Raw genomic sequence first — 13,861 nt, 5'->3', positions numbered from 1 at the left:
ATTTATGAATGTGTTTACACTAACAAGATTAAGCCTGACAGGAGTACACTGCCCTGTGATCTCCCATATTCTTGAAATACAAGAACAGCCTATGAAATAGTTTTGGCCCAAGACAACAAATATCCTTCCAAACAGTTCCTAAACACAGCTCAGTAGTAATGCCCGGTAAGTATTTGCATCCAATTACTGTGCTTCAGGAAATAAAAGTGTTTAATACTTTGGACACAGGCCATTCTGTGTCAGCTCGCCTCAGACACTGAGATTCATTCCACATTCAACCCAGGCACATTCAATTTGCTGGTACGGCTATGTTCCCCCATCTTTTTAATACTCAAAATCATGTTTTTCCAATCATAAATCTCTATTTAACACTTCAAGGTTGAACTCTTAAAGAAATCTGGGATGTTTGCCTTTCAGTAGTCTCTCTGGAAGTGCTAGTGGGTTACCACGGAAGAATTGCCATGTATTGTTAGATCTGCATACATAATATGATCTCATGCATGATGTGTATAGGTTGTGTCAGCTAGTTTGTCTGAGACATTTTTCACATTTTTTTCTGTGATGCTCATTCCTGCACCTCCTCAGTAGCTTCTACGCCACTGAAATTTTACTTCTGTCTATTTTGATGACTTTGACTTGTGATTCCTTGCAAAAAAAGTTTTTATTTCTTTTTTTAATTTTGTAAAATGACAAAATGGCTTTTTAAAGCCTTGGACTAAGTCCTTTTGGTAACTCAGCTGTTGCAAATGCTTTGTCTATAGACCATGACTTGTAATTTGCAATGTACTGTGTAGGCAGCAGTTTTACAGGTAGTTGTCAATCTATTTTACTATATTCCTTGCCCTTGCTTTCTCCCCTGCCCCCCTCATACTGGCTGTATTCTTTTTTTCCTTTTATTGTCCTTTTAACCTCCAATATTATTTCCTTTATTTAAGAAAAGTGGAGATTTTACAGGTTAAACTTAAAAAATTAAACGGGCTTCATAGTCTAGCAGTATACCTATAATGAATTCTATCAGACTATATGAGCACTGAAAGCTCTTCATTTCATTGGATTTTTATCACTGCCATAAAAGATCTAGTGTTGGACTAGCAGAAGACTCCTTACATAACTTCATATGATGACATGCATGAAGTTCATGGGATGTTTAGTTGAGCGTCCTTAATATACTGAGATGTTGTCTTTACATAGACTAAAATTTCCAAATGTATTTTTGTATGGATAAATACTAATATTTACATACTCAAAGCTCAATGTCCCTTTGTTATAAGTGTCTCTGATAAAATACTCTGTGAAAGACTACGAGTCCAGGAAAGTATTCTATCCTCAGCAGCCATAATATATCATATAATCTTCATATTACAAAAGATTTGAATGTTCCTACATAATAGGGGAAGAGCTAAAAAAGAAGTTGCATGTTTAGTTTGTTTTTAGTTTGGTTTTGGTTTTTCTGGGCCAGGGCAGATGGACAGCCCAATGAATGACAAAATTTGGCTTCGACTGAAGTAGTTAAAATCCAATTTGGATAAATAAAAATCTCTCCCAGATACATGAGGACTATAGTTTAATGTGGTATTTTAAGCAGATAGATAATAAACTTGGAAAAGCAGAGCTGTAGGAGATCCAAAACTACTTGCAATTTGTGTTTCAATAGCAAAATAGCTGCTGTAGAGAAACAAGTGAATTTTTTTGTCAGTGAAGTGTTTTGACACTTTTTGAAAAGAAATTAGGTTGTTTTGATATTATATTTTTGTTATTTCATCATGACGGAAATACTTCATGTTGATATATAATTTTTTCTTCTCTTCTGCTTTAAAGAAGAAAGCCCTCTAATAATTTATTTTTCATTTCAAGGGGAAAGTTGGACAAGACAATCATAACTCCTTATAAACAAGTTTAATGAAGAGGAAAATCTTAAAATCATAGAATCAGAATGGTTTGGGTTGGAAAGGACTTTAAAGATCATCTGACATGGCCAGGGACACCCTTCACTAGACCAGGTTGGCCAAGACCCCATCCAACCTGGCCTTGAACATTTCCAGGGAGGGGCCATCTGCAACTTCTCTGGACTTGTTCCAGTGTCTCACTATTCTCATCATTTAAAAACATTTTGTAGTATCTAATCTCAATCTACCCTACTTCATTTTAAATCCATTACCCTACATACCTTTCCAAACATTTCCTCTCCAATATTCTTGTAGGCCCCCTTACAATAAGATCTCCCTAGACCCTTTCCTTCTCCAGGCTGAACAACCGCAACACTCTCAGCGTGTCCTCACAAGAGAGGTGCTCTATCACTCTGATAATCTTCATGGCTCTCCTGTGGACTCACTCCAACATCTCAGTTACTTTCTTGTGCTGGGAACCCCAGAGCCGGATGCAGGTCTCCAAGCGGGGTTTCATCAGAACAGACACCTCTTTCACCTGCTGGTCATACCAGCTTTCATGCAGCCCTGGATACAGTTGTATTTCTGGGCTGCAAGCGTGTATTGCCAGCTCACATTGTGCTTTTCATCAACCATGACCCCTAAGTCAGGGCTGCTCTCAATTCATTCTTCATCCAGACTGTTATTTGGGAGTGCCCTGGCCCATTTGCAGGGCCTTACACTGGGACTTGTTGACCTTCATACAGTTGCCATGGGCCCACCACTCAAACCTATCAAGGTCCTTCTAGATAGCATCCCATCCTTCCATTGCGTTGACCACACCACACAGCTTGGTGTTTACAAACCTGCTGAGAGTGCACTCAATCTCACTGCCAAGTTCATCAACAAAGGTATCAAATGATGTTGGTCCAATACCAATCCCAGCAGAACACCATTCATCTCCAGAGACAAGGGTGTCATCCAGGACAGTTTTGAATGCTTTGCACAGCTCCTTGTATGTGACATCAGTCACTCTTCCTTTATTCACCAGCATTGTAACCCCATTGTATGAATGCCATCAAATCTGTTAGGCACAATTTGCCCTTAGTGAAGCCATGCTGGCTGTCATTAATCACCTCTTTACTTTCCATGTGCCTGAGGATAGTTTCCAGGAGGATCTGCTCCATGATCCTAACAAGGCCAGTGTTGAGGTTGACCAGCCTGTAGTTCCCAGGGTATTTCTTTTTTCTCTTTCTGAAAATGGGTGTTATGTTTCCCCTTTTGCAATCAGTGGGAACTCAGTGGACTGCCCCCACTTCTCAAATACGATGGAGAATGGCTTAGCTCTCAACACCTGCAAATACATCTTGTCAGGTTGCATGGACTTGTTCCCCTTCAGGTTCCTTAGATGTTATCAAACTTGATCTTCTCTTGCAGTGAAGGGAAGCCCCAGGTGGTTCAGCCCCAGGCAGTGACTCAGGACCACATGCCACTTGCTCACCCCTCCCCAGGAGGAAACACGCAAAGCCCCTTGGGTTGGGATAACAAAAAAAACCCAAAACAAAGCCCAGGGACAGAAACCACACACCCACACCCACCTTTACCAAGGCCATGAGGTGGTAACACAGAGCACTGCAATAACCAGCACAATGACTGACCAGCACAATTATCAGCCAGCACAATGATTGACACAATGACCCTCTGCACTCAGACTGCCTTGGAGCTATATGGACCCACTCCACCTCGACCAGCCCCTTTTATGGGGCATGACATCACAAGGTGTGGAAAACAGCCTGGGCTAACAGCTCACCAGTGCTGGCTGCTTGAGGAAGTTAACTCTGTCCTGGATGGAACCAGAACACACGAGCATCTCTTCATTCTCCCAGTCCCTGCCTTTCCCTTCTGCAACTTTGAGGGTGTAGCTAGAGCACTTCACCAGTGAGGAAAAAAGGCCTTAAGTGCCTCAGCCTTCTCTATATCCCAGGTAACCAGGTCTGTGGAGGTGGCCCACATGTTCCCCTGTTTTTGTTACATCACTGACATTCCTACAGCAGCTTTTCTTGTTGCCCTTGAAGTCTCTGGCCAGATTTAATTCTATCAGGGTTTTAACTTTTCTAACCTGATCCCTGTCTGCTTGGACAATGTCTCTGTATTCCTCACAGGATAACTGTCCTTGCTTCTACCCTCTTTGTATCTTCCTGGTATACTGAGTAATGTAAACTTATGTTTTGAAAAAATAAAAATGGGTCAGGGAAGTCTGTAGTTGTGCTTTCTGATATTCTCTCCTTATTGCTGTATGTATATTATGTATAAAAAATAGCTAAAGAAAAATGTCAACCCTCATGAGAAATCTGAGGGGTCAGTGGTCCTGTGAGTAACTTCCTCAGACAGTAAACCTGTATCTTCGTATCTTCCACAGAAATCAGAATTTCCCAAATATTTGCAGTTAGAAAATACAATCCTACTGAAAATGATGGAAATCATCCTCTTTATGCCTCATAACTAGTTGTTTAGGACTCCCAGAGTTCACAAAATCCTTTGAAGAGTCCAGCTATTTTGGAGTATTTCGTATCTTTTTGATTACAGCTTTCATTTTAGCCAAACATTTGATAGAACACATTGCAACTGTTTGTGTAACATTCTGGGTTCACTGATATATCACAGGTTCTGGTCATACAAGACGAGAAAATCCAGAATTTGAAGAGCTGGTAATTAACCTGCAAAACAGACAACAGGTTTAATTTTATTGACTGAATGTATATAATTTCTATTTCTTACCATTGTAATACAACTTAAAAATAACTGAATTGTAGGAAAAAGAAACCTAAACCATAAACCACAAAAGCAGACAGGAAAAACAAATGGATTTCATAACCATCTGCTGGTATTTTCAACAGGTAAACATGAATTTTGTTAGGTACTGATATGAAACTAATTTTCTTGTACATCTCTGTTATTCCATTTAATGTACATCACGGAAAAGACTGGCAGCTATTCAGACCTATCAAAAGTCTTCATCTATATTCAGATACAAGCTTCAAGGATGACTAGAAAATGTTAAGTCACCAATTCTAAGTCTTTGCTTATCATCAGTTTTTGCTTCTTTTTTTTTCAACAGCAATCTGCTTTGTACCTTGAACTCATTTTTAAATTTTTTTTAATGCAAATCATCTTTTAATATCACTTTAGAAAATAACACCATGAGGCTGCAGAGTGCCTTTGGGTTTTTTACGTATTTTTAATTTTTTTTTTTCTACAAACAGACAATTTTATTTTTGTTTATTTTCTCTCAGGAATTTCCTTCAAAACTGTCAGAAACTTTCCATATACGTAAATCTGGAAAAAAAGCTGACAAAGACAGAATTTTCATTGTTGTCCTCTACTCTTTTATCCCCGTCTTTTGAATATGTATCCTGAGAAATTTCTAATAAAATCAAATTCTGTGTCAGTTCCATAATGACACACTCCAACATGAGTCCTTTCCCACGGAGCTTCAACTCTACACCAGCTGCCCCAGCGTGGGACACTTCTATGGGCTGCAGTCATAAATCACAGAATGTCTCTCAGTCTCTCCTCAACTCCGAAGCAATTTTTTTTCTTTCTTTTTTCTTTCTCTTTTTTTTTTATTTCCTGGAAAAAAAATACTGGGATTCAAGATATCCCTCTATTGGAACAGGGAACTTATCTGTAGGTTTCCAGCCTTGAACTACAGCAAAATTGTGTGTCAGCTCATTCTCTCTCTCTCTCTCTGCCTTGATGAAAACTACTGCAGTGCCCAGTCAAATTCTTTCCCCAACACCTGCAATGTGTGACCTGGTGAGCACTAAGAAATGTGACATGCGATGGAGTGGGAAGATTCCTTGTGAGTAAATTCAGTGCCAATGAATTACCAATTCTCTCTCTGTCTCTGTGTGTATGATGAGAGTGGAGTGCAGGCAACAATTCTACTCTCTGTTTAACATAATAACATGTTTTCATAGTATTGGGCATGATTTGATTGGAAGAAAGCATTCCTAAGGCAATGTTTTAAGTGGTTTCTTTATTTTATAAATGGTTTTGTGCTTTTTGCATAAGAATCCAGTATCTTTTATACAAGCAACAACTAAAACCATTAATTAGTCTCAAATTTAATTAAATTATGATCCCCATTTAACAGTGATTAAATTGCAATAGCTTACTAAATTAAGACAACAACATTTAGTTTAATTAAATTAGGTATGGTATTACTTTTTACTACTACTGTGAATGACTAACACAACAGAACTACAAATTTCTTTGCTTTATCATTTATTTCTTTGTGCATGTAAATGTTCTTTATCATTGAAAGAAAATTATTAATGTGGTTATATCACTGTATTTAAAAAAATCATAATTTGAATGTCAAATATGTTCATACCTGGAAAAGTTTAATACAAGAAAGCTACTTAACTTTTTCAATCTTAAAACCAGGAGGCCACATTTTTTGAAAATATATCCTTAAATAAAGGTGTTATGTACCTTTTAAAAAATATAAATCTTTTTTGGGGGTCTAACATGCTGTTTCTTTGAATCTGAGTTACTCTGGTTCCATGTCCTTTAGCTTAAAATAATTTTCTTGTTTGTAAATTCCACTTTGGAAAATTTACCTTTAACTGCTTCTTGCAATTCCGCTGTTCTTTCTGATAGCAGCACTTCTCTTCAACTTCACATTTCACTGAGATACATCCTCTCAGAGATTACAGCTAAAGTACAGAGATTACATGCCTGTAAACCGGCTTGCATATCTTCATGAAATCCATTTTTGCATATAAACAAGACAAATAGGGAAATAGTTCGCTTACAAAAGATAAATTAAAGGAGCACAAAGAAGAATTAAGTTTCTGTTTGGAGAGTGATAGAATGGCTTTGGTGGGCATCTGCCCTCCAGCCAGGGTCAAACCACAACAGTCTAGGTTGTATTCTTTTCTCAGGATTTGATTAATTTGATGGTCAAACTCTAAGATAATTAATATAATACATTAGATTTTATTCCAAAGAAAAAAATCTATGTTGATCCTGGAAAGAATCTTTCTTTATAATAGAAATTATTTCTTTCATCTACCCTAAAGCCACTTGGAGTTATTAATATAGGATTATAGTTTCAACAGCTGAAAAACCTAGAATTAATTACCATTTAAATACTGGATCTTACTTACCTGTATTGCTTTTAAATACGTAGTGGAATCATTTCCTCTAGCTGTAGGCCATCTGTTTAGCTGCTGTTGTCAGTTTCTACTTTTTTTAATTGCTTCAGTGTTTGTTTTTAAAAGAATAAGGGAAAGTGTTTCACTGAAGTTGAAGAATGTTGTTAATTTAGGCATACATTTTTACACCTAACAGCATAAATGTTCTTTAAGAATTATTTAAGTTGTAAGAGATGTCACTATTCATATTCTCCTCAGCACAATTTTACTCTGGTAAAAGAAGGGACACTGCGTGTGTATTAGATCAGTGACTAGACAAAGAAAAGCTTCAGATATGTAGCTTAATTGATGTCTTAAAATTCTGAAACATCTGGAAGTCTCATTATCTTGTTCATTAAGAATCCTAATGTGTTTATCTTGCTGTGGAGAAAACACCTATTCCTTGCTTCCTAGTCACAGATATATAAAAAGTGTTGAAGATGCACGAGAGCTTTTTAATAATTATCTGCTTTTTGAAGGTCAAAGGTTTCCTTGCATATTTAGGGCAGTATGTGACACATGTCAAACAGCTTCCCAATTAGAAACAAAGCAAAGCACTGCTGCTCCCATTGAAGTGAGAATTCACAGCCTCTGTGGGCAGTAACCTTCTAAATTAGCCACATATTACTGTGCCTAATGGACCTATTGCTACAAATAATGCCAGCCACTTTACCCCATGGGACTGTAAGAAAAACAGAAAAGAAGGAATGTTATTTCTCCCATTTGCTGATCAAGCATAAAATCAGTTAAAAGTGCTTTTCAAAAAGGTGAATGCTGCATATTCACAAAATCTGCATTTTGAGATACAACAGAACAGAACAGCTGTCCATTCCCTCTCGTTCCACTTTCATTAAACAGTCCAACAAAGTACTTTGAAACAAGGCATTTTTTTCCTCCAAACAATACCAGCCAAAATAAATTAGTCTGTAATCCTTTGTATGTTCAGAAGATATTTGGAGGGATTATTTCACTATAATGTTACAAGACAATGGACTGGGATGGTGGATACATTTTTTTTCTAAAGGCAAAAGACCACAGACTTTAATGTCACTTAGAACTTATTTTCTTTTGATGTAGGTTAAGATTACCACTGGCCTTGTGTAAGCACAAATTATATGAAACAATAAAGCTGCTTTAATAGGCCATTGTCTGGTGGTATGTAACTGGCATTGTTTCAATCAAAAATGATAATGAAATAGCAAATTATGTTCTTACTTTGAAGATCACAGTGAATATGTCATTTTAGAGTAATATTTACTAGGAAAGCAAAACTGCAAGGTGACAATAAAATAAATACAGAAATTGAGTGCCCATATTTATGTCCATAAACCGACCTGTATTACATTATAATATTTATCCACTGGGTATCACAGGTTTCCTAACATAGTTCTTTTTTACAGTGATTTTTTATGGTGTCTCAAGCATCTGTTAAGGATGAGGATAGCTGGGTGTCTTGCTGGAGGAATTAAATTGTCAACAGATCTTGACAGTTCCTTGTGCCCCTCTACAGTACTACAAACAAACAAACAAACTGACAAACACTACTGAGCATATTATATTTGAAGAGAAGAAAAAGCAGCTCAGGAGACTTTAACAGTTTTTACACTGGTTAATACTACCATCAAAAAGAATTTGATTTTGAGAAGTTTCAGAATAATAGCTCTAATCAACCAAGACTGATTGCAGCAGTGGCAACACAAGTAAATACTTGACCATGTGTATGCTCCTGCTGTGATCAAAACAAAAGCCTAAAGTCTATGCAGGTTTGAATATGGCTTCAGATTCTTGCCTAAATCCTGGTTTGACTAGAGAAACTTGATGCAAGGCAGCTTGAGAATGATGTGTGTCTATCTACATTATATATGATGCTGATCAAGTGGCTCAAAGGAATAACAAAAATCCAAAACAATAACAATAACAGAACTCTGTGGGAATTCTTCCTCTGTCCCTTGAAATAATTCTGAATTCTCTGCAAGATCCTACAGTTGACCTCCATCTCTGATGATGAATCTTCTTACATCTGATGGTGCAAAAATTATTGTTTACTGTTTGAATGTACCTCTACAGCATTTAGCACTGCTGTGAAGGCATCAAAAAAGCAAACAGAAAAATGAAAGGTAAAGGATAAACCCCAACATATATTAATGATTTTTTTATCCTTCATATAATTACTTAAAAAGAATGTATTAAAAAACCTAAAAAGATTCAAGAGATGTGAAGTTGCAAGGTGTTAAGACTTAAAAGTAGTTTAAAGTTGTTATAATTTTATCAACAGATAAATTGAGGGCATGTCAGCTTTCTCAAAATAAACTTCATCCTCAATACACTGCCTTGCAGGAGGCAAGTTCAGCAAGTGAGCAGCAAAATAAATATGGAAGTTTAGCTCTGTAAATACAGATTACACAGCTGCTGCCTGAAACCATAACACCTTGTGCTACGATCCTCTTCCATTATGCAAAATAAACAAAGCTGTATGTGCATAGTCCCGTGCTGCAAAGGACCTCTGCTGAAAGTAGCACTGTTGACTGAGAAGGCAGTGCTTTTTTTCTGTAAACCAGAAATAAATTGTCATGTCTGCATGGTGGTAAAGTCCTTTATATTTGTAGGATATGTAATCTATTGTACACAATGTAACTATTTTTGTGAGTAAGATAGAATTAGAGTTTCCCAAGTAGACTAAAAATATAGACTGTTGATCCATGCTTAAAACACTGCAACTGGTCATAGCCCATCCTTTCACTGGGCTTTCTGTGCTCACCTTGTCCCTGTTGTCTTCACTTCATTCGCAAACTCTGCAGACCAAATTCTGACCATCCTGAAACCACCAGGTAAAGAGACAGGAGTAGATACCATATTTTCTTTTAAAGCCATGTTTTGGATATCAAGGGTTCAGATGCTGATTGCAGAGCACTCAAAGTCTGGGAAGAAATAATTTTAGAGGAAGTAATCCAGACATAGAATCATAGAATCATAGAATGGCATGGGTTGGAAGGGACCCCAAGGATCATAGAGCTCCAACTCCCCTGCCACAGGCAGGGACACCAACCTTCAGGCCTCGATCTACACAAGGTTGCCCAGGGCCCCATCCAACCTGGCCTTGAACACTTCCAGGGATGGGGCATCCACCACCTCTCTGGGCAGCCTGTTCCACCACTCTCTCTGTAAAAAACTTCCCCCCTAACATCTAATCTAAACCTTCCTTCCTTTAGCTTTAATCCATTCCCCCTTGTCCTGCCATTGTCTACCCTTTAAAAAAGTTGATTATCTTGCTGTTTGTATTTTCCCTTCAGGTACTGGAAGGCTGCAGTGAGGTCCCCCCGCAGCCTTCTCTTCTGCAGGCTGAACAAGCCCAGCTCCCTCAGATTCTCTTCATAGGGAAGGTGCTCCAGCCCTCTAATCATCTTCGTGGCCCTCCTCTGAACCCTCTCCAACAGTTCCACATCTTTCTTGTATTGGGGGTCCCAGATCTCAACACAGTACTCCAAATGGGGCCTCACGAGGGCAGAGTAGAGAGGGACAATCACCTCCCTGTCCCTGCTGACCACCACTCTTCTGACGGAGCCCGGGATACCATTGGCCTTGCGAGCTGCAGGAGCACACTGCTGGCTCATGTTAAGTTTCTCATCCACCAGAATCCCCAAGTCCTTGTCAGCAGGGCTCCTGTCAAGGAGCTCTTCTCCCAGTCTGTATCTATGTCTGGGATTCTTCCGTCCCAAGTGCAGCACCTTACACTTGGCAGTGTTGAACCTCATTAGGTTCACCCGGGCCCATCTTTCCAGTCTGTCAAGATCCCTCTGGATGGCTTCCTTTCCTTCTAGGGTGTCGACCACACCACTCAGCTTGGTGTCATCCGCAAACTTGCTGAGGGTGCACTCAATTCCATCATTGATGTCATTTATAAAGATGTTAAAGAGCACTGGTCCCAAGACAGACCCCTGGGGGACACCGCTTGTCACCGGCCTCCATCTGGACATAGACCCATTGACCACCACCCTTTGGCTATGGTCTGTTAACCAGTTTCTTATCCACTGGATGGTCCACCCGTCAAATCTACATCTCTCCAGTTTAGAGATAAGGATGTGGTGGGGGACTGTGTCAAAGGCCTTGCACAAGTCCAGGTAGATGACATCGGTTGCCTTCCCTTTATCTACCGATGCTGTCACTCCATCATAGAAGGTCACCAGATTGGTGAGGCACGACCTTCCCTTGGTGAAGCTGTGCTGGCTGTCCCGGATCACATGCTCTTCTCTCATGTGCTCCAACACGTCATCCAGGAGGATCTGTTCCATGATCTTCCCAGGCACAGAGGTGAGGCTCACTGGCCTGTAATTCCCTGGGTCTTCCTTGCTCCCTTTCTTATAAATGAGAGTGACGTGACCTTTGTTCCAGTCCCCAGGGACCTCTCCTGACAGCCACGACTTTTCAAATATGATGGAGAGTGGCTCAGCAACCACATCAGCCAGCTCCTTCAGGACCCTGGGATGCATGTCATCCGGCCCCATAGACTTGTAGACATTCAGTCTCATGAGGTGGTCTCGGACTTGCTCTGCCCTTACAGTGGGGGGGGATTTACTTTCCCAGTTCCCACCTAGAGGTCCAAGGATTCAAGGTTGTGGGACTTGAGAATTATGAGAATCCTGGCTGCCAGAGAAGACCGAGGCAAAGAACTCATTCAGTACCTCAGCCTTCTCCACATTTGTTGCACCCAATTCTCCTTTCTCATTTACCAAGGGGGGTACATTCTCTTTGGCCTGTCTCTTCAGACCAATGTACCTGTAAAATCCCTTTTTGTTGTTTTTAATATCCCTCACCAAGTTCAGTTCCACCTCCGCCTTGGCTTTCCTAACCAGTCCGAACAGCATCCCTGTATTCTTTCCAGGCAACACACCCCTGTTTCCAGAGCTTGTATTTGCCTTTCTTTTCCCTCAGTTTGACCAGCAGGTCCTTGGTTAACCATGCTGGTCTCCTGCCCCTCCTGCCCACTTTTTTATTCAGAGGGACAGAGAGCCCTTGAGCTCTCAGAAAGGCATCCTTAAAGAGTAGCCAACTGTCCTCAACATTTCTAAGGACCACCTCCCAGGAGATCTTGGCCAACAAGTCCTTAAACAGCCTAAAGTTTTCTCTCCTAAATTTCAGGGTCCTGATCCCACTCTTCACCGGGCCCACATTCCTTGAGATCACAAACTCAACTAGGGCATGGTCACTGCAGCCCAGGCTGTCTCCAACCTTAACATCTTTAATGATCTCCCTGACATTGGTGAGCACCAGGTCCAGCAATGCATCACCTCTGGTCGGTCTGTCCAAAACCCGAACCAGAAAGTTGTCATCTACAGACTCCAGGAGTCTCCTGGATCTCTTGCAACTCACCATGTGGTATTCCCAGCAGATATCCGTGTGGTTAAAGTAAGGAGTGTATCAATTTTCAATGCAGAGGTTCTTATGATACTTCAGTCTTCCATATTGTCATCTCCCTTCAACTCACTTTCTCTCCATTATCTAGTTCAGTCATCCCCCTCCAGTCTTACAGCTGCCACCATCTTCATTGTATTCATATTGCCAATGCTACCAATAATATTAACTCATAGCTGCCTTTACCTGGTGATTCTCTGCCCTTGCCATTCCCCAGAAATGTACATTGTCCAAAATTGTAACCCTCACAAATTTCCTGATCTTTATAAATATTATTCTGTACCTGAAACTCTATTTAGTGAGCATCTTTTTTCCATTTTCTTGCATGTACAATTCATACAGGAAATACAAACCAATGATGACTTCACAAGTTAGAAACAAAACTTATCAGAAAAGGACTTTCTTAATGTGCACTTAAAATATTTTTTGTGCCTTATTTGTCAGCTGAAAAAAGGAGACTTATTTGTTTCTAAAGACCAATAAAAGAGATCTCAACATACAACAATATTATTTTATGGACCTGTAGACAGATTCAACACTAATTTCTATTCAATTTTCATGATAATAATATTCACACAGAAACATCTAAGACAGAAGCTAATGGAAATATAGAAGTTATGCTGAATAGACAGAATAAAAAATAATTTGGATCTATTTGGCTCCTTTTTTAAAAATCTAAGTCTATATCTATATCATATATTAAAAATATAAGTGTTTTTATGATGAAAAAAAAAGGTGTCTAATTGTTAGATAGAAAAGATTCCCAGAGGACCAAGCCTGCTGTGATAAATATAGCAAGCCAGCATTGCTATTATATGTAAGTTGAGTCTCAGAGCTGCTCAAGGTAATAAACATTCAGATCATCTTGTTTCATAAATTAGTTCTTAAACTCAGCAAATTTTAAGATAGAAAGACGGAACTATTACATGGTAAATGTCAATTACTATCCAGGGAATCTGACAAATGAGTCTGAAATGGGAAATAGATCAAATTGTCATGAAGAAAATGTAGTCAAACTGGTGAACACCATAAGAGAAGTGTAGACAAACTCTACTCCTAGGAGGACCTTCTCCCTGTCATTGATGTCTGGTAGGTGATAGCTGAAGAGCTCCCTAGAATATATTTGATTTCCTCTGATACTGATGGGGATGAGGTGTTCAACTCACCAGTATGTATGTAAATTTAAGGGTCAAACAAAATCTCAGCCACAACAGCCAGAAGGACTCTTAGATACTCTCACCACCTGCTTCCCAAATAAAACTTGGGGTTACTACTGCTTCATTTTTTCACTCCAGAACTTATTTCTGCTTTCTGTTCATCTTTTATTTGTAAACTGTCTTTCTTTAAGGAAGTGGAACTGAAGTATTTCTGTGGCAACTACACTCA

This window comes from Gallinula chloropus (genome assembly GCF_964237585.1).
Source record: "Gallinula chloropus genome assembly, chromosome: 1".
Lineage (NCBI taxonomy): Eukaryota > Metazoa > Chordata > Aves > Gruiformes > Rallidae > Gallinula > Gallinula chloropus.
This window is presented reverse-complemented; position numbering follows the sequence as displayed.